Genomic DNA, 22,871 nt, shown 5'->3' with positions numbered 1-22,871 from the left:
GCAATGCAAAGGGAAGTAGTAACAGAGGCCTATATTTTCTTTATATGACATACCTCCCTGTTTATTGACTCTCCCTTGAAAGCCACATTCTACTCCTTGGCGAAACACTACCCAATCCTGACAGAACAAAGCATAGCTGAATTGTACTTTAAACAAAACAACAGACAACAGAAAAGAAGAAGAGCAGACAAAGAACTTATCATAGACTCTCACAAAACCATCAACCAATTTATTGGTACACGAGTGCTTTCTTTCGTGTTACTTCTTGATGTCTTGTTAGACTGGTAGCTGGAGTTCCATCATAATTATCTGGTATACATTGAGATAAGCATTCGTATTCTCAATGGAAGTTCCAGGTCGCGGACATCTTAATTTTGTTGTTTATGTAATTGAAGCAAAAAAGGTCTTTGTAGATAATCTAGTTTCTTTCTAGATGAAGTTGCTAAATTACTGTTTTTGTTTAAATATATTAGCCATTGTGGCAGATTCTTTACTTTGTAGATAGAGTAATGGGAAATGAATTTATAGTAAGAGGATGTATGTTGATCAGATTTACTTTGTTTGGAAGAACAGAATATTAACTAGGCCTCCTCCTCATGCGTCGATGGAGATCGACTATTAGTTTTGTCCTCCCTTTTTGGCATGTTGGTACATTGAAAACAGATATGTTTTCTTTTCCAGGTTCAAAGTGATCATTTCGAGGAGTTTTTCGCCCTTGAATTAGACAAACATGGTTATGAAGCCTTATACAAGAAAAAAACGATCAAGGTTATTCATGGACTTCTCCTTTAATGTTGTCTTAGGTTTCACGTCATTTTATTTATTTATATGTCCATTGTCTGTAGGTTTATGGTGGGAATATCAATACAATAGATGGTTGTGCTACATTTTTCACAAAGACAGGTTTTCTAATGTAAAAAAATACGAGGTAAAAGAGTTGCTGCATTTGATGTCTTCTCCATCTCTGTATCATTAGAAGCTAAAGGCTTCAATGTGTCTATGCAGGTTGCAGCAGAGTCCTTGACAGAAGCATTGGTTCCAAGCACCCAGAAGAAAGCTGCTTTAAATCGATTAATTAAGATTGAGAAGCTTCGTGATGAAGAACTGCAGCCTCAAATTCTCGAGCTTTTAAAAGGATTTAACGAACCCCAGAAAAAAAAAAAAAAAAAAAAAAAAAAAAAAAAAAAAAGAGGAAACCCAGTAACCCGACCCGAACCGACCCGAAACACATAAGACCATCTTATGTGTTTCGGGTCGGTTCGGGTTGGGTCACAGTCTATGAGCATTGTGTTTCGGGTCGGGTCGGGTAACAACAAGACCCGACCCGACCCGACCCGACCCATTGACACCCCTACCCCAAGCGGGCCCCCCAAAAACACAAACCCCGTCCCGATCCTCCTCCTGCTTCTGTCTCTAGCGGCGCTTCGAGGGATCTATGATGGCGACTCGTGGTCAACAATTAGCTGGTTCGCAGAAGGAGCCTTGCCGGATTTGATTAGGTGTATGGGTTATTTACATTATTTAGTCTTGTTTGCCTTTTTCTTTTTTCTTTTTTTGTATATTAGGCTAAGGATTAAAGGTGTGTTTTTTTTTTTTTTGGGTATCCCATGTCTTTCTCTCTACCTTTAACCTAGTGATTTGGTCTTATTCTCCACAAAATAGGTGGGTACCACTCATTAGAGTTTTGTTTTCCCAAATATCTGCTTAAAATTTGTTGTCTCACTTCATATATCAATTCGGTAAATCGATTTTGCATTTCAAATTTCTCTAATCGATCTTTCAAAAGAATATTTGTGAACTAGTTGATTGCATGCACCATACGACAGGCAAATTCAACCTTAGCTGATGGAAGTAGCCGTTCTATGGAACAAAAACCTAATTATGTAATGGTTTACTTGGGTTTTGGGGAGTATACATTGACAACAACTATATCGACCAAGTTGAAAGGGTGATGTAAAGCAGTGAAATGGGGATAAACCAACTTATATTGCACTAGATTCGTACAATTGAAGTTGCGCACACATAAACGAGCAAAACATATAAAATTTTCTCTCAATTCATTTAGTTCATCAAAAGGAAAATTACAACATATGAAAATGAAGCATATATTTATACGTGTGAGATCCTAAACTAGTCAAAATTTTTATAAAGATAAATAAAATCAAGTTGACATAAAAAAATAATATCATGTAAAAATTTTCTGAATATTTAAAAATGATCAGGGAAATAAATTAAATCACGGCCTTAAGTATTATCATGTCTTGCGTCACGGTGTCTAGTGTAGTCGGACAAAGTTGAAGCAAGCAAGTGCCCAAGGAAATTCAAACGATGAATTATAATTTCATATATATATATATATATATATATATATGAAGAAGAGGGAGAGGATGTAGTCATTAATAGTTGGGTTGTCGACCGGTGGGGCCCTAAGGGTGTTCTTGATTCCGGTCGAGTCGTCTATGACCTTTTCTGAGTCTAGTAATCTGGCTCGGGCCTAATTTAAAAAAAAAAAAAAATTAAGGCCAACCGAACTGAATGGTTTGTCCGTGCCAGCTTGGCCAAAGCCCAAATTTTGAAAGATATAAAAGATATTGTTTATGATTATGAAATTTCAAAATTGTGAAATGAATTCCTGAAAGGCTAATATAAATTTTCTTTATAAAAAAGAAGAAGAAGAAGAGAGTATAAATTTACCATGAAGTTAGAGATCCCACACTTTGGCATGAACAAGGAATAATTTTTTATTCAAATGAAATTCCATAGCGATAAACACAATATATGAAATTTATTCAAAGCTTGTTTAAGACCCTTTTCAGTCCACTTCACAATGGTCCGATTAGCGGTCGCTGCTATTTTTGAGTCAACGATGATGATGCATCTAAGACATCTTTATCTGTCAATTTCGATCGGCTGCAATAACATTAGAATTCTCTAGTTAATAGAGTGCTCTTCGTTATATTGTTGCCTTTTAAATTAAGGGTTATGGACTCGTTCCATTGCTAGAAATCTTAACTGCTGTGATGAAGATGTATTTAACTCTAAGCAATCTAAAACGAATTAAAAGGAGAGTAGCCAAAGCAAGACATAGAAATAAGGGACAAATTTTACCGGTCTGATTGCTCCAAGTTCAATTGATAGTGCTATATATATAGTGTTGCAGAGCTTGGTTAATTCTCGGAACGATAGTAAGCGTAAATAGTGTAGTAAGGCCTGGATGAAGGTAAGGACTGGAAGAACGAAAGTAGCAATGGCCGAAATAAGGACCAGGGGCTGCGGAAGTACTCGCGAGTGATTTGCATCCATCGCACGTTCCACCCATGGCGGTGGTATCGGGTCACTTGCCTGAATAACTTGGCCAAGTGGCTAGACTTGATATCAAATCAGACATCCTTAACAAGATCGTTGACGAACCTCGTGACCTCCTCCTAGTTTAGGGAGTTGAAAACTGATGCTCAAAACCGTTTTCTTCACAAAAATTTTAAAAACTCTGATTTTCGAACTCTCCCCATGATTAGTTTTGATGCAAGAGAGAATACCTTCTTTTTTTTTTTTTTTTTTTTTTTTTTCGTTTTGAATGTTTTTGATAAGTTTTGAAAAATGAGAAAATGCTTCATGCTTGTGCGTAAGGAAGAAAACCCACCTATAACTTGTGTAATCATCGACTACTACCAAGTAATACCTTTTACCTCCCAAACTTTGCATTCTTGTAGGTCCAAAGATGTCCATATGAAAAATTTTCAAAGCTTTGTTAGTACTAACAAAGTTGATGGGCTTGAATGAATTCCCTACCTATTTGCGTAGGGCATAGATTGAGCAAACTTCAAATCTTTCAAATCTAAGATCCGGTAAACCTCATGCCAATTTCTTTGAGGAGATTTTCGCTATTTGCTTGGTGCTTATATGCCCAAGCTTCTTGTGCTGGAGGCCCGATTCATCCTTGATGGAGATCGACATTGAGCATCATCAACAATTATACCTAATATATAGATATTTCCGTGTCTTCTCCCAGTAAATGACTACTTTAGATCTTTGCTTGTGCCTGAGCACTTGTCTCCTTGAAAGCATATTTTGTATCCAGCATGACATAGCTGGTTGATACTAATTAGATTATAGTTTAGACTTTGACTTTTGACAAGAGATACATCTTTTATTGTCAGGTTTCCAATCTCAACAATTCCTTTACCAATAATCTTCCTTTTGGTGTTCCCTCCAAAGGAAACACTTCCATCATTAAATCTAGTGAACTTAACAAATTTGCTTGGATCATCGGTCATATATCCCGAGCAACCACAATCGAGGTACCACTTGTTTCTCTTTTTCTTTGGTACCTACAAAGGTTAATGCAAATTCATGTCTTCTTTGGTACCCATATCTATTTGGGTCCTTTCTTGTTAGAAGGATTGGCCATGCTTCGAAAGTTCCTCCGAATTGGCTTCAAACCTTTGGAACAGTCATTTTCATAATGATCATGACTGCCATAGATTGAACATTTTTAAGAAGGTTTTTATCAACAGGCTTTACAAATTGTTTTCTAAAATGATTTTCATAGAAAACTTTAGGAGGTTTTTGCTTCTTCCTCTCTTTGTGAGTCGTAAAATCATTTTCTAAAACCCTTTTTTTTTTTTTTTTTTTAATCCAAGTTATGATTTGTTATAATATGGGATTTGCATGGACAAAATATGTTCCAAAGTTTTTGAGCCAATTGAAGATCTTTTTGCAACATCTAAAATTTCCTTTTTTAAAGAATCATTTTCTTTTGAGACAGAATCATGATTTTCTTTTGTTTGAAGAATATCCTTTTCAAGACACTCAATTTTTCTTTTTGGAAAAAAATCCTGTTGTTCAATCTTGAGTTTTCCTTCTTCAATTCTAAGAATTTTCTAAGCATAGTCTTATAATCAATATGTAATTCTTCAATGTAATTAGATATTTCAATCGAAATATCAAAATTACTTCAAATTATTCTTCAAAGTCAGATTTTTCCATGAGACAAATGTTGGCGTATTCTTTATCACTTTCTTCGCACTCAATGTCACTCCATATTTCGACCTTCAGTGTTTTCTTTGTCTTCTCATACTTGCTCTTCTATTTCTTCAGAATAGGGTAGTTTGGTTTGATATGTCCTCGCTTTTTGCATTCCAAGCAAACCGCATCTTTGTTTTCCTCCTTGTTATTGAAACTTCTCTTATGCTCAGAAGTTTCGAAGGATTTTTTTCCTTTAAACTTCCTTCCTTTTCTAGCCATTTTTTGAAGCCTTTTTACCATAAGAGATATCTCCTTATCGTCTTCGTCATTTTTGTCTAAATCTAAATCATCAGAGTCAAGATTAGATTTTAAAGCTATTGATTTCTTACCTCTTGTGTCTTATTCATTTAGACATTCTTCTTCATAGGATTGAAGTGTTCCTATGAGTTCATCCACAGAAAGAGGTGATATTCTTTGAGTCTCTCAAATTGATGTCTTAATGTTGTTCCACTCCTTTGACAACCCTTGAAGGATCTTGTTCACTTTCATTGGATCTGATATAGGTTGCCCTTGGTATGCCAATCCATTGACAATGTTAGTAAATCTGTTGAACATGTCAGTTATGGATTTTTCTAGTTTCATTTTGAAGGGTTTGCATTGTTGGAGAAGAATGTTTATTTTCATCTCCTTAACCAGATCAGTTCCTTCATATGTCACTTGCAATCTATCCTAAATTTGCTGATTCATAAGAAGAGATTCGATTATATTCAGATGAAGATAAAGAGCAATACAAAGAGTAAACAGCTTTAGTATATAGTGCTTCTCTTTTGGTTATATCCACATCAGATGAAGCTGAGATCTCGGTTTTTTGCCGCCTTCTTTCGAAGAAGCTATAGGTCTCACGCCTTTTAGAACCACATCCCACTCCAAGGGATCCTTGGATCTAATGAATGCTTTCATCTTATTCTTCCAGATATTGTAATCTTTCCCATCGAAGTATGGGGGTCTAGTATCACTGTCCTTCCATCGACTTGGCGCAATATTGCTAGTCATAGATAGATCGTTAACTCAGAAGTAGTATAGCACTTTAATAAAGAGTAACCGTTCTCTAATACCAATTGTTAGGCTAAAATATCACCTAAATGGGGGGGGGTGAATAGGTGATTCTGCAAAAATGAAAAAATTTAAATAAATATTACAACAAGACAACTTCGATAAAGTGGTCGATCTTTTACGAGTACACAATTTTACCACAATAATTAAAAGAGTAAGGGATAGAGAATTGCACACCAAGATTATAGTGGTTTGGCTTTTGCAAGCCTACATCAACTTTCCCGCATTACAACCTATACGCTAAAATCCACTAGTAAGATTGATTAGAGGTTACAAGTCTTGAGCTACAGAACATAAGTTCATGTGAACAACTCCTCACACTCTTGGCCTCTAAAAGGGTACATAGTAGCGCTCAGTAAGACGAATGTATGAGAACACAAAGCATTCTTCAGACTTTGGAATCAAAAGCTTTAATTCTCGTAAATGCAAATTCTTATTCCTTCAGCTTCAAAACCTCCTCTTATATTCCTCCTAGTCCAAGCTGACTATTGGACAAGTCTCCAAGAGAATCATCCAGCCAATCTACCCGTTGGCCTTGGATATGGTCAAGAAGATTTGATTGCTTCAAGATCGCCTAGGATGAAGCTTCCCATATGTATTTGCCACCCATACAACAAATCGGGGTTTCAAAAGTTGAATGTTTATGTTTGGAAAGAACAATTTGCCTCTAAAGGATTGTTTTAGGAAAGTTGGATTTCCAAAAGATATTAGGGAAACTTTCCTTTTGGAACTCTTCATAAATATGGCACGGAATCTGGCTAGCTATTGCACAGGTGATTTACTCATTCCTAGTTGTTTGATACAATGCACAAGAATGGAATAATAATCCATGACTCTGATTTTGATTGAGATTTTTTGATTATATTTCATCAAACTTTTCACCTGAAAACTAATTTTGATTCGAAAACAAAGTCTCTACAGTTTTGTCTATCATCAAAACCACTTAGGGAATGTTTTCTCAACAGCGCATAGACGTTCATATATTAAATTATCTCTCTCTTTCTCTTGCCAAAAAAAAAAAAGGATATTGTCCTTATAATATAGCACAGCAATCAAACCCCTTAACCGACGTCCTTCGTTCTGTGGCACCCCTCGACACAGCCCCCGATCCGCTAGGGTCTCTACAATTCGCTTACCTTTCGCTTATCCTAACAACATGTCACTCCGATACCATTTGAATTGTAGTGGGTCATAAATCATGGGGGTTTGCATCATCTCAATCGGTCCCAGCGCAATTCATATAACGGAAGCATCTCGACATCTCCATAACATGTACTCAAACTAAATAATACAATGCAATGCACACCAACTACACTTTTCATATATATAGTAGCTAATGCCGAACCACTTTTATTTACATATTGTGATGGACATCACGAGTTGGTACAACAAAAGGCCAAGGCTTTAACTAAGCTCGGCTATAACCCAAAAGAACCCGACTCTACATCAGACATGTACATTAATCCATCATCCAGTGTCGGCCATCCAAAAAATGTCATCCTCTACCAGTCACATGCTCTAATACACCTAGCCCGATGCATCGGCCGGTGGCAGCGACAGCATCCCCATCATCATCCTGTCGCGTCAAACATGCACGGATAGGAACTCCTGGACTATAGGGCCATCAGGTAGACCCACATCATACATAATGAAAACACGAACATGTATAAACATCAGACCATGAACACCAACGCAAGGGTGCTCCGAGCACTCAACCTCAACATTAGACGGTAAGCCATAAAATGTACCACGCGTGACAGGTGACATAGGCATCTCTCAATCTGAAATGTTAGTCCCCAAAAGGGGTAAGTACAATCACTCAGCAGTAAAGATCCATCAAACTACATAATACAACAGGCAGGACAACCACAATTTCATGTGAAATACACATATCATCCATGTAATCATGCTTGTATTTCCATGAGATTCATTCATCAAGGCAATTTATATTCCATGCCATACGCACATACATGCGCACGATTCATATCATCCATACAATCATGTATATATCCCCATGAGATCCATTCAATACCTTCATGATCGCATTCTTAATGCCATATAGTATCAACTCAATTTCATAGGCAATTTATGCATCATGCCATACACACACACACACACATGCACATGATTCAATTCCCTTTTTAATTTTCAAAAGGATCTCTTTTTTCTTCTAGGGACCAGTGTTTGCATCCCTCATATATCGCTCGCACCCAACCTGACATTGCGAGGAACCTCTGGCACACACCTCCGGGCATCTGGCACACACCTCCAGGCATCTTGCACCCCAACTGGCATCACAAGGCCATCCGGCACACACCTCTGGGCATCTCGAAACTCCCCAGGACATCCAGTACACACCTCCAGGCATCCGGCACACACACTCCGGGCATCCCGACACTCCCGGGGCATCGTCGGCTCACACCTCCAACGGTATCATTATCAGAGCCATAAGGAAAGTATAGATAGTCTTTGTAAAAACATACTCTCATATCGAGAGCCATTCGTTGGCATCCTTCTTGTTTCTACAGAGTGGTCCAGGCTGTAAGTCCCTGAGTGGCTGTTAGACCGTTGGTTTAGCTCAGAACGGTTCTCAAGAAGGAACAGTTCCGATCTTAAGTATGAGTTTACATAGAAGATCTACATCTTCCTCTAGTTCTCTATCACAAATGGACTCAGATCCAAGTCCTATACATAGAGAAGAAGTAAGGATAGAAGATTTCAACAAATCTATAGAAAATTGGGAAATTCCTAAAATACAGCTTAAGGAAATATACAAGCAATCAAAGCTTAAGTTTTTCAAAAAATCAGACTATGTCATAACTACTGAAGAAAGAGATGTTCCTCTTTCTAATTCTTATGAAAAATTACATCTTTTGAACAAAGAGTCTATTCTAAAACATAAACAAAAATACAACTATATTCATATAGGACTAGTCCAAGTAGGAGTCAAACCTCTTACTAAAGAAGGCCTTAATACTTCCATTCTCTTAGTCTTACGTGATTCACGTCTTTTAAACTATGATGAATCTATTCTTGGTACTGTAGAGACAAGTCTCTGCAAAGGACCAATACATTTTGACTGTTACCCCAATTTCTCTGTTTCCCTCAAAGATAAGAACATCCTTAAAGCTCTAACACTCCAAATCAAAACCCATAATTATAAAGTAGCAGATGGATCTATTCCTTTAGCCCTTGTCTATAGAATTCATTACAAAGCCATGTCCTCCGCTTTTGGAGAAAATGCTTTCAAACGTAGTCCAAGAGGAGAAACACTCCTTCTCCAAACTGATATTTCTAGAGCAAATACTACAATTCCTAGGTCTATTAATTGGAACCAAGTTACTTTACCAGAACAATGGGAATTAGAAAACCAAATTCCCAACAAGTTGTTCAGAATACGAGATCCTACTAATGTCATTCAACATCCAGAAGGAAGAGTGACCATTAGATTTCCTAGAAGATCATTCGATTCAAGATCTAGTCCTTCATTTCATAACTCCTACACAAGGTCCGTAGATCTTAATCCCAATCTTCCTCCTATAATCACCATTCCTCCAAGTACTCATAGAAACACTCCTCCTCCTAGTATGCATAGGGACACTCCCACACATGATACAACACTTTTACCCCCTTCCACTAGTAGAAGTAATCATGAGACACCTCCTGAACCGGAAATTAGTGGTTTAGATAATAGATCAGGGATTTCCAGGCCTATTTATCAACAAAATCAGCCTGAACCAACCCTAGAAAATACAGATTCTCCTCACCATTCTCCTACTTATTCGCAAATGATAGATGCCGAGCTTAATGTTTTAGAAAAACATTTTGAGCCTAACAAAGCTTTTCTTAATAAAGAATTTAACTCTGAAAACAACAAACAAATTAGAGAATGGTTCTTCAAAACCTTTGCTGATAAAGCAAAAGACATCAAACAAAAATATTACGACTACATATATGAATATGAAGTCCATATATTTTTCTTTGATTGGCTAGAAGAACAATTCCTTGAGCCAAAAGAAATATTTATTTTAGATCATCATTATAAGTGGAAACTTGATAATGGTGAAACCATAGAATCCAATCATCCACCCCTTAGGAGAATAAAAATACAGCATGGAGATAGCGAGGTTACAGCCACTCCCTTTAGACTTCCGACAAAGGAGACTCTCTCTACACCCACAAAGTTATTGAACAAAACAATTTTACTAATCAACATTTAGTAACCATAGGAAAACAGTTGAATAGGATAGAATCCACATTTCGAATCCTACCCACTCATTACACCACAAGTTGACACACTCAAAAAACCCATTTTTAAAGCCTTTGAATTTCCAAAAAATCTTAGCCCAAAGTTTGCTAAAGCTATAGAACAAAAGAAAAAACTCTTAGGAAAATCAAAGCTAGAACCTGATCCTATACTAGACACTCCTAAATTCCAGAATCTTATCATTAGAGACACTCCGACCAACCCACCATTAATACTCGACCAAACCCTCGATAATCTCGATAATGAGTCAGTCAATGAGATTAACGAGACTCAATTGGAGACAACCCCAAAAACTTTATTATAGTAGAGCTACCCCACCAGACATTGCCCAAGAAGAATCATCGCAAAAAATACAAAATAAATACTCTCCTGACGCCATCTATGAATGGAACATTGATGGTGTTGCAAAAACCAATATTATGAACATTCTTAACAACATGGTCATGCTTGCTAATGCTTACAAAACACAGCAAGATGTTTCTGACCATGCTGTTGCTAATCTTTTAGTAGCCGGATTTACTGGACAACTAAAAGGTTGGTGGGATAATTACCTGACAAATGAACAAAAGACACAAATTTTAACTGCTTATAAGATAGATGATTTTGGTCAACGCATGGATGATGATCAAGGACATCTCATCCAAGATGCGGTCAATACCCTTATCTATTCTATTTCACAACACTTTGTAGGAGATCCTTCACACATTAGGGATAGAAACCAAGATCTCCTTTCCAATATGCGTTGCAAATCCTTAGGAAGATTTAGAGAATACAAAGAGCTTTTCTTTCAAAGGGTTCTTATTAGACCCGACTGCAATCAACCCTTTTGGAAAGAAAAATTCTTAGCAGGTTTACCTCAGATTATAGGTGACCAAGTTAGAGATAAAATTAGAGAAGATTATAGCGGTCAAATTCCTTATGATCTCCTTTCTTATGGAGAAATAGTCTCTTATGTTTATAAACAAGGAACCCAAATGTGTAATACAATCAAATTACAAAGACAACTCAAGGAAGAACAATCCCTCACCAATAGAAGTCTAGGAGATTTTTGTGCTCAATACGACCCCTCTTATAATGAAAAAACAAAATCAAAATGTAAGGGAACTTGTCCTCCTGAGAAAGAAACAAAGAAACATCACAAAAAACCTCCATTTCGTAGAAACAAACAAAGACAAGAGAATAACCAAAATAGACCTCAATCTGATAGAAAATTTTTTAAAGACATTAAATGCTATTCTTGTGGTAGAAAAGGTCATATTTCAAAATATTGTAGGATTAACAAAAAATTGAATGAACTTTCTTTAGATGACAATACTCTTAATCGCTTAAATAACATCTTCATAGAAAATGATGATACTTCTTCCGATGAACTTCTTGAGGAAGAAGGTCTTCGATTAATGAGATAGAATCCTCTTCGATTCCGAATACGAAGATGCTTCACCAGAAAACCCATTCCCGAAGTAAACGTCTTAACAAAAGAAGAAGAATTCCTTCTCAAAGACTGCCGACAAAATACTTGACCCCGAAGCCAAAAAAGAATACTTAGATAGACTACACTCTTCTATGAATATTACTTCCAAGCCTAATACTTCTTACAATCTTAGAGACATTCTAAATAGAAACAAAAACCCCAATCTAGACCCATAAATATTAATGACCTTCAAAACGAAATAAAACAACAAAAATTGGAAATACAAGCCTTAAAAGAAACCCAATCGAAATGAAACAAGAAATTTCTGATATAAAGTCTCTTGTCATAAAAGGAAAAACAAATATTGATGACCAAAATGAAATCACTAGTACCCCAAATACTTCTGATCCAGCCTTTCTTATGTTGTTAACAGAAATCACATCTAGGAAATGGATAATAAATATTAAAATAAAAATCAATAATGAGTATATTATTGAAACAACGGCACTCTTTGATACAGGGGCTGACCTCAATTGTATCAAGGAAGGCCTTGTTCCAACAAGATACTTTGATAAAACATCCGAATCCTTAAAATCAGCCTCAGGAGACAAACTAAATATACAATACAAGTTACCCGAAGCTCTAATAATAAAAGACCAAATGTATTATAAAACCTCTTTTCTTTTAGTTAAAAATATGAGGCAACAAGTAATTCTTGGGACTCCTTTCATACAACTAATACAACCTTTTACAGTTACTAACGAAGGTATTGAAACCCATGCTCTAAACAGAAAAATCACCTTCAACTTCATAACAAAACCACAAAAGAGAAGCCTAAATATTTTACAAGAACATTCTATTTCAGAAATAAATTGCCTCATAAAAGACAAAGAAAATCAACTCGAATTCTTAAAAGAAGATTTAAAATTCAAAAGAATAGAAGAAAATCTTATAAAACCAAACATCATAGAGAAAATAGCTTCCCTACAAAAACACATAGAAAAAACTATATGTTCTACTCTACCCAATGCCTTTTGGGAAAGAAAAAAAGCATATTGTTGATTTACCTTATGAACATGACTTTTCTGAAAACAAAATACCTACCAAAGCTCGCCCAACACAAATGAACCAAGAAGTTTTGAAATTCTGTCAAGCAAAATACAAGATCTCTTAGATAAAAACTCATAAGAAAAAGCCAATCACCTTGGAGTTGTTCTGCTTTTTATGTCAATAAAAATGCTGAACTTGAAAGAGGAGTTCCCAGATTAGTCATTAATTATAAACCTCTTAATACAGCCCTTAGGTGGATAAGATATCCTATACCCAATAAAAAGATTTGTTAAACAGACTTTGTAGATCAAAAATATTTTCAAAATTTGACATGAAGTCGGGATTCGCAAATACAGGTCGTGATAAGGATAAATACAAGACAGCCTTTACAGTCCCTTTTGGCCAATATGAATGGAATGTTATGCCATTCGGCCTCAAAATGCCCCTTCAGAATTCCAAAGAATTATGAATGAAATTTTCAATCCATATTCAGAATACATCATAGTTTATATAGATGATGTTCTAGTATTTTCTTCCAATATAGAACAACATTTCAAACATTTATCTACTTTCATAAAAATAATAATACAAAATGGTCTTGTAGTTTCTCCTACTAAAATTGCACTCTTCAAAACAAAGATTAGATTTTTAGGCCATTACATTCATTTAAATACTATAACCCCCATTGAAAGATCAATCTCTTTTACCGATAAATTCCCCGATGAGATTAAAGACAAAACTCAATTACAAAGGTTTTTGGGTAGTCTCAATTATATTTTAGATTTCTTTCCCAATATAAATATCCTTTGTAAACCTTTACACCAAAGGTTACGTAAGGATCCTCCACCCTAGACCTCTGTCCATACAGACATTGTCAAACAAATCAAAATGCATGTGAAAGATATACCATGCTTACACCTTGCTGACCCTTCCACTTTCAAAATAGTTGAAACAGATGCCTCGGGAATTAGGATATGGTGGTATTCTCAAACAAGTCAATAACAACAAAGAACAAGTTGTTCAGTTCATTTCAAAACATTGGAATTCCACTCAACAAAATTATTCGACAATCAAAAAGAAATACTTGCTATAGTTCTATCTATATCAAAATTCCAAGGAGATTTATTAAATCAAAAATTCCTCTTGAGGATTGATTGCAAATCAGCCAAAGACGTTTTACAAAAAGACGTTTTAAACATTGCATCAAAACAAATTTTTGCCAGATGGCAAGCCATACTTTCAGTATTCGATTTTGACATTGAATTTATAAATGGTTCTTCAAATTCATTATCTGATTTTCTCACAAGAGAATTTTTACAGGGGATACAATCATGCCAAGATCCAAAAAAGACAAAGATAAAGGCAAAGGCAAAGCCACTGCCGAACCCTCCAATACACCACCAAAGCCAAAAGGCTTAACATCCGTCAAGACATGGCTCCAAATGGCAGAAAACAACCAAACATTCTTACAGCAAACACCTTTGACAACAGAACCCATATCATCTGAACCCATGCTAGCCCTTAATCAACTAGCCAACATACTACCAAAAGAAACAATATTGTTACTTGCCCAGTCTTTACAAAACGTAAAGAAAGAGCCATCCAATGCCATAGAGGTAAGCAAAAATCCTTCCCCGCTTGCTACACAAAAACAAGCGGAATACAAAAGAATTTCGAGTGAGGTGGTTATTAGGCCTCGAGCAACCCCTCCTACTCAAAGATCAAAATTTTTCCCCAAAACATCTTTCCAAAAATATTGATCGTGGAAGATGGATTCTTCGATGAAGATCCAATAAAATTTGCAAAAAACATATTTCCAAAAATTGGCTTTTCAAACCCCACAATACAAACAAAACGCTTGCTTATTATGAGCAAATTTTAGTGGAAACAGAATCGGCAAGGTTCACTCACTTTGCTGATAAAAACAATTCAGAAAACATCCTTTATTCCACTATATCCATCAGTAAAGTCATACACCCCTCACACTGGGGAGCCTCACCCCATACACCCAGAAAATTCCAAACCAGACTTACCCAAAGCCTGCCATACTCCTCCTCATATACATATTGGGACTACCAACAAGCTTGGTGGAACGTCTTTTTCAGACAGAATACAAATTTCCAACACTCCTGGTTATTATTCTTCAAAGACAACTTCCCAAGACAAGGCCTACCAAACTGGTTTGACTCCTGGTGGGATCTCTTTGGTCCTTTAGACATAATATTACACCCCACAATCAAACAAGGATACAAGGTTTTCAAAGTGAACACTTCATACCAACACCTCATGATATAAGGTTCCCATGCCTTCGCATTTCTTCATAATATTCAGAATCTCTTGGGTAACAGCATGGGAATTTGAATACAATACATCCAATAAACCAGGTGTACCAGTACTTGTCCGAAAATACAAAACAAAATGGTGGGATGGATTCAGATTTTTTGATCAAGGATCCGAAGCTGCGGTTAAAACATGGCTAAATAGCCAGAAAACCCAAATAATCGCATCCCCATCAAATACATCGTTCTTACAGGAAAAATCCATGGCAAGTGCAGCACTTGCAGCAGTCCAAAACAGAGAGGAATACTGCAACATCCTCAGAACAATGCTATCGGAAGCGGAAGAATCACAATGTGGATCTTCCAAATCTCAAGACAGTCAAGACGGATCCTCCCAGTCACATCACGGTGGAAACACTAATGAAGACGATCTGCTACGGGATCAATCTGGACAGAGATTAACCGAAGACATCACATGCCAACACTATTACGAACGGCGCAAAGGCTATACACCGTAGCGTAATAGACATACACTGTTCATACACTGTTCACTATTCACTATTCACTTTACACTTTGTTCACTCGCATCTTCACTTTACACTGTTCAGCACTGTAGCACCCACTATAAATATACCCTCTCAACATAGAAGAAGGGGCTCGAAATTTTCCAGATTTCTCTCTTCTTCTTCTCTCTCTCCCACTTGTAACCCATCACTCTCTCCATCTCCATCCTCATCTCTTCCATCTCCAAGCTCTCTTACCTTGTATCCCCTGGTTTCAAAGTAAGTTAGTTTTCACATACATAGTTTTATACAGGGTTACCAACTTACATGATAGTTGGTTAACCATTTCTTGTAATACACATCAATACTCCCTGGAGTGCGGATTACCGCCCTAGTGGATGACTTGATGCTTTAAGTTTCTGCATCTTTCAATACATGTAATTTCAGCTTTTCAGCTTTATTTAATACAAGTTCAGACCACCTTAATGGTTGGTTTTTGTTTATGCATACTCTTACTTTATATCTTATATATTGCTTTCGGTCTTTACATTATTTTTAATTCTCGCGATTTTATTTAAGTCATTTACTTTTCTGTTCTCTCATACATCTCCTTTCTGATACATCCCTCTACTTTCATATAGATCTGTTAATCTCTATACTTCCTTGTTCTCTCATATAGTACTCCGATCCTAACCCCTTTATGGTATATATATATATATATATATATATATATATATATATATATATATATATATATCATTTTGGAAGATACCATTTGATGCAATTATGCCAAAAGTTTCATGAAATTTATAAAATTTCATCAATTTTGATGTCATATGAAATGAAAAAATGTCACCACACATGTCATATAAATAAAAACTCAAGGTATCATATCTCATAGAGCAATTCATTTGCTTTTGAAAATAGAACAATTTTCGGATAAAACAGAATGCACTTCTTTAATAAAAATTCTGAAAAATTAGTAAAAAATCTCAATAAATTCTGAAAATTTAACATGTTATAAATGAGATATAGAGAAAAAGGTTTCATGAAGAACTCCATGTCAAAATAACTTCGTACGAGTCGCTACGGTCCATGCATCACAGCCTTAAAATTTCAAACATCACCATTGCACAGTTTTATTCACAAATTCGGTATAAACCTTAAATCAACTCATAAAATTCTGAAATTTTGATATGTTATAGTCAAGACCTAGAGGTAAATTTTTTGTGAATAACTCAAAGTCAGATTCATTATATATCATGAGAAAAATTCACCAAAACTCCCCTAACCCTCAGTAAAGATTTCCAGATTTAACACTTCAAAGAAAAATTATTTCACCGATCAATAATTGTCCGTTTCTTCTCAAATTTTATTATGTTACTCCTCAAGATGTCATCTACAACTTTTAACGAGAAAACAAGATCAAATTCTAACTGGATAATTTTATAAAATTCACGGAATCGCAAGGGGTCAGACTGTTCTTACATGCAACAACTTACTTATTCTAGGAGACTACCACCATTCACTCGAATTTCAGCATCCAACATCACAACTCAAGCATCGAGTTCACAAAAATGAGTAAGCAAACGGCGACTTGGGGCTTCGGCGGGCTCGATCGATGGCGGTGCTAGGCGGTGTCGACGGTGGTGGCTGCTGGTGCACACACGGCGGGGCTGGTCTCCTTCCTCCCTCGCCGAAACACCCACACGAACAACTCTCTCTCTCGGATTCTCTCTCGCTCGCCCGCTCGGTCTCCTCTCTCTCGTGAACACTCTCTCCCCCTCTCTCTCTCTCAGTTGCTGCCTTGTCCATTTCGCCCCTCTCTCTCTCTCTCTCTCTGTTTTTCTTCCTTTCACCAGTAATTATGAGGTTTTGCATGGCAATGACAAGTGGTAGTTGGTCTTGGACAAATGTAATAGAGCATGCAAACCTCTCTTGCCACTTGTCGATTTTCATGCAAGGATAATGGGCCTCATTTGGGCCGGGCTTGGGCCAGCCTTGGTCGTCCGAATGGGGAAAAACGGTGGGCTGGTTTTTGGGCTGGTTCGGCCTTAAGAAATCAGCCCACTCCTTCTCCTATTTTTCCATTTAATCCCCACTTATATAAATACCTAATTACAAATTTATATGGCCATAAAAATTTGTAACATAAATCAATAAAAATCCAACTTATAAAGTACAAGGCCAAGAACGAAATTTCCTTATCAATTTTATCCTTTAATACAATCCTTATATCACACATGGACATAGGATACATTTACAACAAAATAATTGTCCATTAGATGCTTGGCCTTGATTAATTGAAATCCATCGGTCTAATGACTATAATATAGTCTGATGGCACTTCCATCACCTATTCATGGGTCGCAGTGCACCTAGAGATTGCTATGAAATTTTTAGGATGCCACACGTTCCCCACACCGTCATCCCATATGTTCGATTCAAGAACACAGTTCAGAGGCCTGGCCCACGACGTGGTGCAATTTATCAAAACGCTGGACTCTTATGCCCCTGATTACGACCCAGCCAACGCCCCCAAAACCCCAACCCCCACCTTAGTACTGCCTACTCTCCGGCTATCTTGCTGCTTCTGCCCCCGGCTTCGGCCAAACTGCTCTGAAGCATCTCTAGCGGCAACTCGTAGTAAACGACCAGCTGGTTTGCAGAAGGATCCTTGCCCGATTCGATCAAATGTGTGTTTTTCTTCAACATTTATCCTTTTTCTTTTCCTTGTATTTCAAATAAGGATTAAGTTTGAGGTTTCCTTGTATTTCGAAGTCTCTCTCTAGCTTTTATTTATGGTCATTTGGTCTTCTCCTCCGCAGCATAATTGGGTGCCATCAACTAGAGATTTGTTTGTCCTAAATAACCAATTGAAGTATGTCATCTCCCTTTATATATCAATTCAGTAAATCCATTTTTACATCTCAAATTACTCTAATTGATATTTTGAGTGAATGTTTGTGAACTAGTTGATTGCATGCACCATACCGAAGCAAATTCAACCTTAGTTAATGGTAGTGCCGTTCTTCTAAACAAAAATACAATTTATTTATGATTTACTTAGGTTTTTGGGAACATGTGTTGACAAAAATTAAATTGCCAAATTGAAAGGGACGATGTAATGCGGTAAAAATGAGGATAAACAAAATTAAATCAGACTAGATTTGCACAGCCATAGTTGCACATCAACATGCAAACACAGAGAAACTTGCTCAATTCATTTAATTCATTAATGAGGAAAACTAAGTTACATGAAATAAAGTATACTGACAACTCTATAAAATAGAGTTATTTTACCTATTTTAGGTAATAAATAATGCAATATCTATGAGAAAATATTTGGACTTCTTTTTTATTATTCGAATTTTCCTTGTTTATGTAGAATAATGAGATATGGAGAAGATAAGGAAAAGAATCGCAAAAATCAGGAATTCAAATCAAAAAGCAGTGGAGGATGGATATCAAATCAGGGAATCTTTGATTTTGTTCCCTAATGTTATCTCGTAAGCGTTGAGAGATAGATATCAAATCAAAGATCCTCTGATTTACTCCCTAATTTTATGCGCAATTGCTCGGATCTTGGATATATCCTATAAATAGAAGAACATTGATAGCTAAGACATCAATTAGATTTTTGTTAGATCGTTTTTTATTGTTCTGAGAGTTTTTCAAGTATTTTGAAAAGAAGATAAAAGTGATGACATAATTCTTATTCTTTGATTCAAGATGTTGGGTTTGATTTTTATTTTTATTTCTTCTTCTACTATGTTTTAATTTTTTTTGTTAGGACTACAATGTAGCCTAACCATGATGATGTAAATTTCATGATTTTTATGTTTTGCAATTGATTTCATTCATGTGAGTTATACATACATACATACATACATACATACATACATACATACATACATACATATATATATATATATATATTGGTAAAGAATGTGAGTTATATATTATTGTGCATAATGCTTTTAAGTGACCGGCCACCACTTGAATGATCTTATATGCATATTTGAGACTAAGAAATGATAATATGCAATTGCTCATATATAACCATGAATTAAATGTGGATATATACCACGTTATTTGCGTAGCTTTCAGTGATAAGGTGATCCAAAAAACTCATTGTGAGTCCGGAATATTCATAGTTCTTAATGCATTCATGTTTATTTTAATTCATATAGAGATATAATGAATGAATAAACTAAGTAGGTTTGTTATACCTAGAGATAGGATAGTAAATAGACTAGAAAATTCCGCTATCACATGTTTGATATCGTTCTTGTATCTAGAACAATCTGAAATTCATATCTAGTGCTTATGGTGAAATCGGATGCTCTAACATATTTATCTGATTGATTCACTACATTTAGTCTCCAAATTTTGTTGTTAATTTATTCTCAATTATATTTTGATTTATTAAATAAATTTTGGAATTAATCTATTTTAGTATTTAATTAGTTTATTAATTATCAATCTCTATGGGATGATATTATTTCTTATCATTATATTACTTGTTCGACATATTTACTCGTGTTTAGAATTTACGAACATATACATATATAAGCGATGCCCTAAACTAGCAAAAAATTACAAAAAAATGGTAAAAAAAAAAAATCAAGTAATCATACCAAAACAAACATCTAAAATTCTAAAAGAAATATTAAAATTCTTAAATTAATCAAATCATAGTCTAGAAAGTGGAAATTCAAATACATCAAGTAATTGATTTTCTAAATATAAGTAAAGACCTAAACTACTATGCGCAGCCTATCCATGATTCTACTAACTAATTAGTTACTCTAATTAATTCTCTCTTGTTTGGTTTTCCTTTATTTAAAAAAAAAAAACTAATTGTATGAAATTCTACTTTAAATTAGCATGCATTGTTCTTATGACATATGACATACAATTTATATGACATAATTGTAATGAACCAGCTGCCATTTACTAACTATTAAAGTGTCGCGTGCTTTTCACTCATCTAAGTGCCAAAAACCCGGTCGCCAATGAGCTCGAGCCTTGACCGACGACCTCCGCTTCAACGATTAGAACATAGAGAGAGAGAGAGAGAGAGAGAGAGAGAGAGAGAGAGAGAGAGAGAGAGAGAGAGAGAGAGAGAGAACGTCCGAACCCTAAAGAATTGAGGGTCAAGCAAGCGTGTGGGGTCGTGGAGATAAATTTTCCATGCATGGCGCTTCATGTTTTGTGTTTCTGATCGTCAAATTGCGACGATGAAAAACTACGAGTGTCTGTTTTGATTCTCTTATTTTCTAGGGTGCAGAAGGAGAAATTGGAGTCCCCGAGCGAGCATTACGAAAAATATGATTGGACGGTTTGATGTCGCCGTTGACGATTTGATCACTCGTTTCGTTACTTGACTTCCGCTAGGGGTCGATGGTGATACGAATGAATAGTGAGTCCTCACCTAGTACTTTAAATTGTGAAAGGGAAACCCAACATGCATGATAGTAATGATGAAAAAATGGGGATTGTCACGGATTCATCTTTAATATGTTATATCCTTGAATTGTCAAATGCTTAGTGTATGTAAGATGGTAGTTGGGAAAAAGGAATGTTTACCGTTGACTTAAAATTTTACTTTAGGCCCTTGAACTTGTACATTCTTTCAATTAAATCCTTGAACTTTTGATAAATTTAGTCAAGTCCTTGAGCTTGTGTCAATTTTCCAGATAAGATCCTTCGTGCTGCCAATGCAATTAATAGGAGTTGGCGTGCCCGTCGGGGCTGATCAGCCCAATGTGGAAAACTTTTTACACTGTGGACTAAATGGGGGAGACTAAGACTCCAGAATTAAGTACCACGCGACCGGCAGAATCTTGCAATTTCTTAATATGGGCCCCTGAGCTTATTACGTCTGACTCTTGCTAGCTTTCGATGCTGATGGGTTTGATTAGAAAAGCTAGGCAAGTTACGAGACTTTATTCGACAAATTGACAATATTAGGCGATTCAAAAGAGCTTAAGTCGCTGTATGGTCACGATCCTAATCGATCAGCCCGTGACACAAAAATATCGTTCTTGTAACATAGCACGGCAATCAAACCCCTTAAGCAACGCGCTTCCTTCCCCACGCCATCATCCCATATGTTCGATTCAAGAACACAACTTGGAGGGCTGGCGTCTGACGTGTTGCAGTTTGTCAGAACGCCGGACTCCCCCCGCACCCCATCCCCCCTCCCTCGGGACCGTGACCCAGCCGCCAACCAACCCCCACCCTATTCCTTCCCTCGCTCCGGCTGTTCTGTTGCTTTTTTTTTTTTTTTGGGGGTGTAAGGATTAAGCGTGTGGTTTCTTTCTATTTCAATGTCTCCCTCCACCTTTTGTTTCTAGTCGTTTGGTCTTCTCCTCCACAGCAAATATGGGTGCCATCAATTAGAGATTTATTTGTCCCAAATATCCATTTGAAGCATGTCGTCTCACTTTATACAACAATTCTGTAAACCTGCTTTTGCATCTCGAATTTCTCTAATCAATATTTCCAGTGAATTTATGCGAACTAGTTGATTGCATGCGACATACCAGAGGCAGATTAAACCCTAGATGATGGAAGTACTATTCTTTGGAACAAAAACCCGATTAAGTAATGGTTTACTTAGGTTTTTGGGAGCATTTGTTGATGAAAAATTACATGGGTCAAGTTAAAGGAGGGTGATGTAATGCGGTGGAAATGGGGGCCAATGACTAGCATCTGACAGTGGCCGACGACAATTGGTGGTCGGCTGGTGTTTGGCATCCAACAGGAGTGGGCGGTGGGCGGTGACGAGAGTGAATAATGAGAAAATTTCTTATTTTTCACTTTTGTTCCAGAAATAGAATCATTAAAATTTTAAATTTATGATTTCTGTTCCAAACTTATTTTAGGGAATAGAAAAATTTTAAAAACAGAGATATAAAGAAAGATAATGGTTATTGTGCGCGTCCTAAACTGGCCAAAAATTTGAAAAATAAATAAATGAACCCAACAACATAAAAAATACTACCTAAAACTCTTGGAAATATCAAGTTGATAAGGAAAACAAATCCAACGATGAGAGTGAATATTATCACGTCTTCCACCACGGTGTACAGTGAAGTCGGACACAGTGAAAGAAACAATGACCTTTACGATGGGATTTTTTTACGTGATTGGTTTGACATAGGAAAACATGTCTAGAAGAGGAGAAAAACATAAAATGAGAGTGAATGAGGGGGAAAATGTAGTCTAGGTGTCAGATGGGGCCTCACGGACTTAAGGATTGAGTCGTGTCGAAT

Source organism: Eucalyptus grandis, chromosome 1 (assembly GCF_016545825.1).
Source record: "Eucalyptus grandis isolate ANBG69807.140 chromosome 1, ASM1654582v1, whole genome shotgun sequence".
NCBI lineage: Eukaryota > Viridiplantae > Streptophyta > Magnoliopsida > Myrtales > Myrtaceae > Eucalyptus > Eucalyptus grandis.
Note: the sequence above shows the minus strand (reverse complement) of the source record.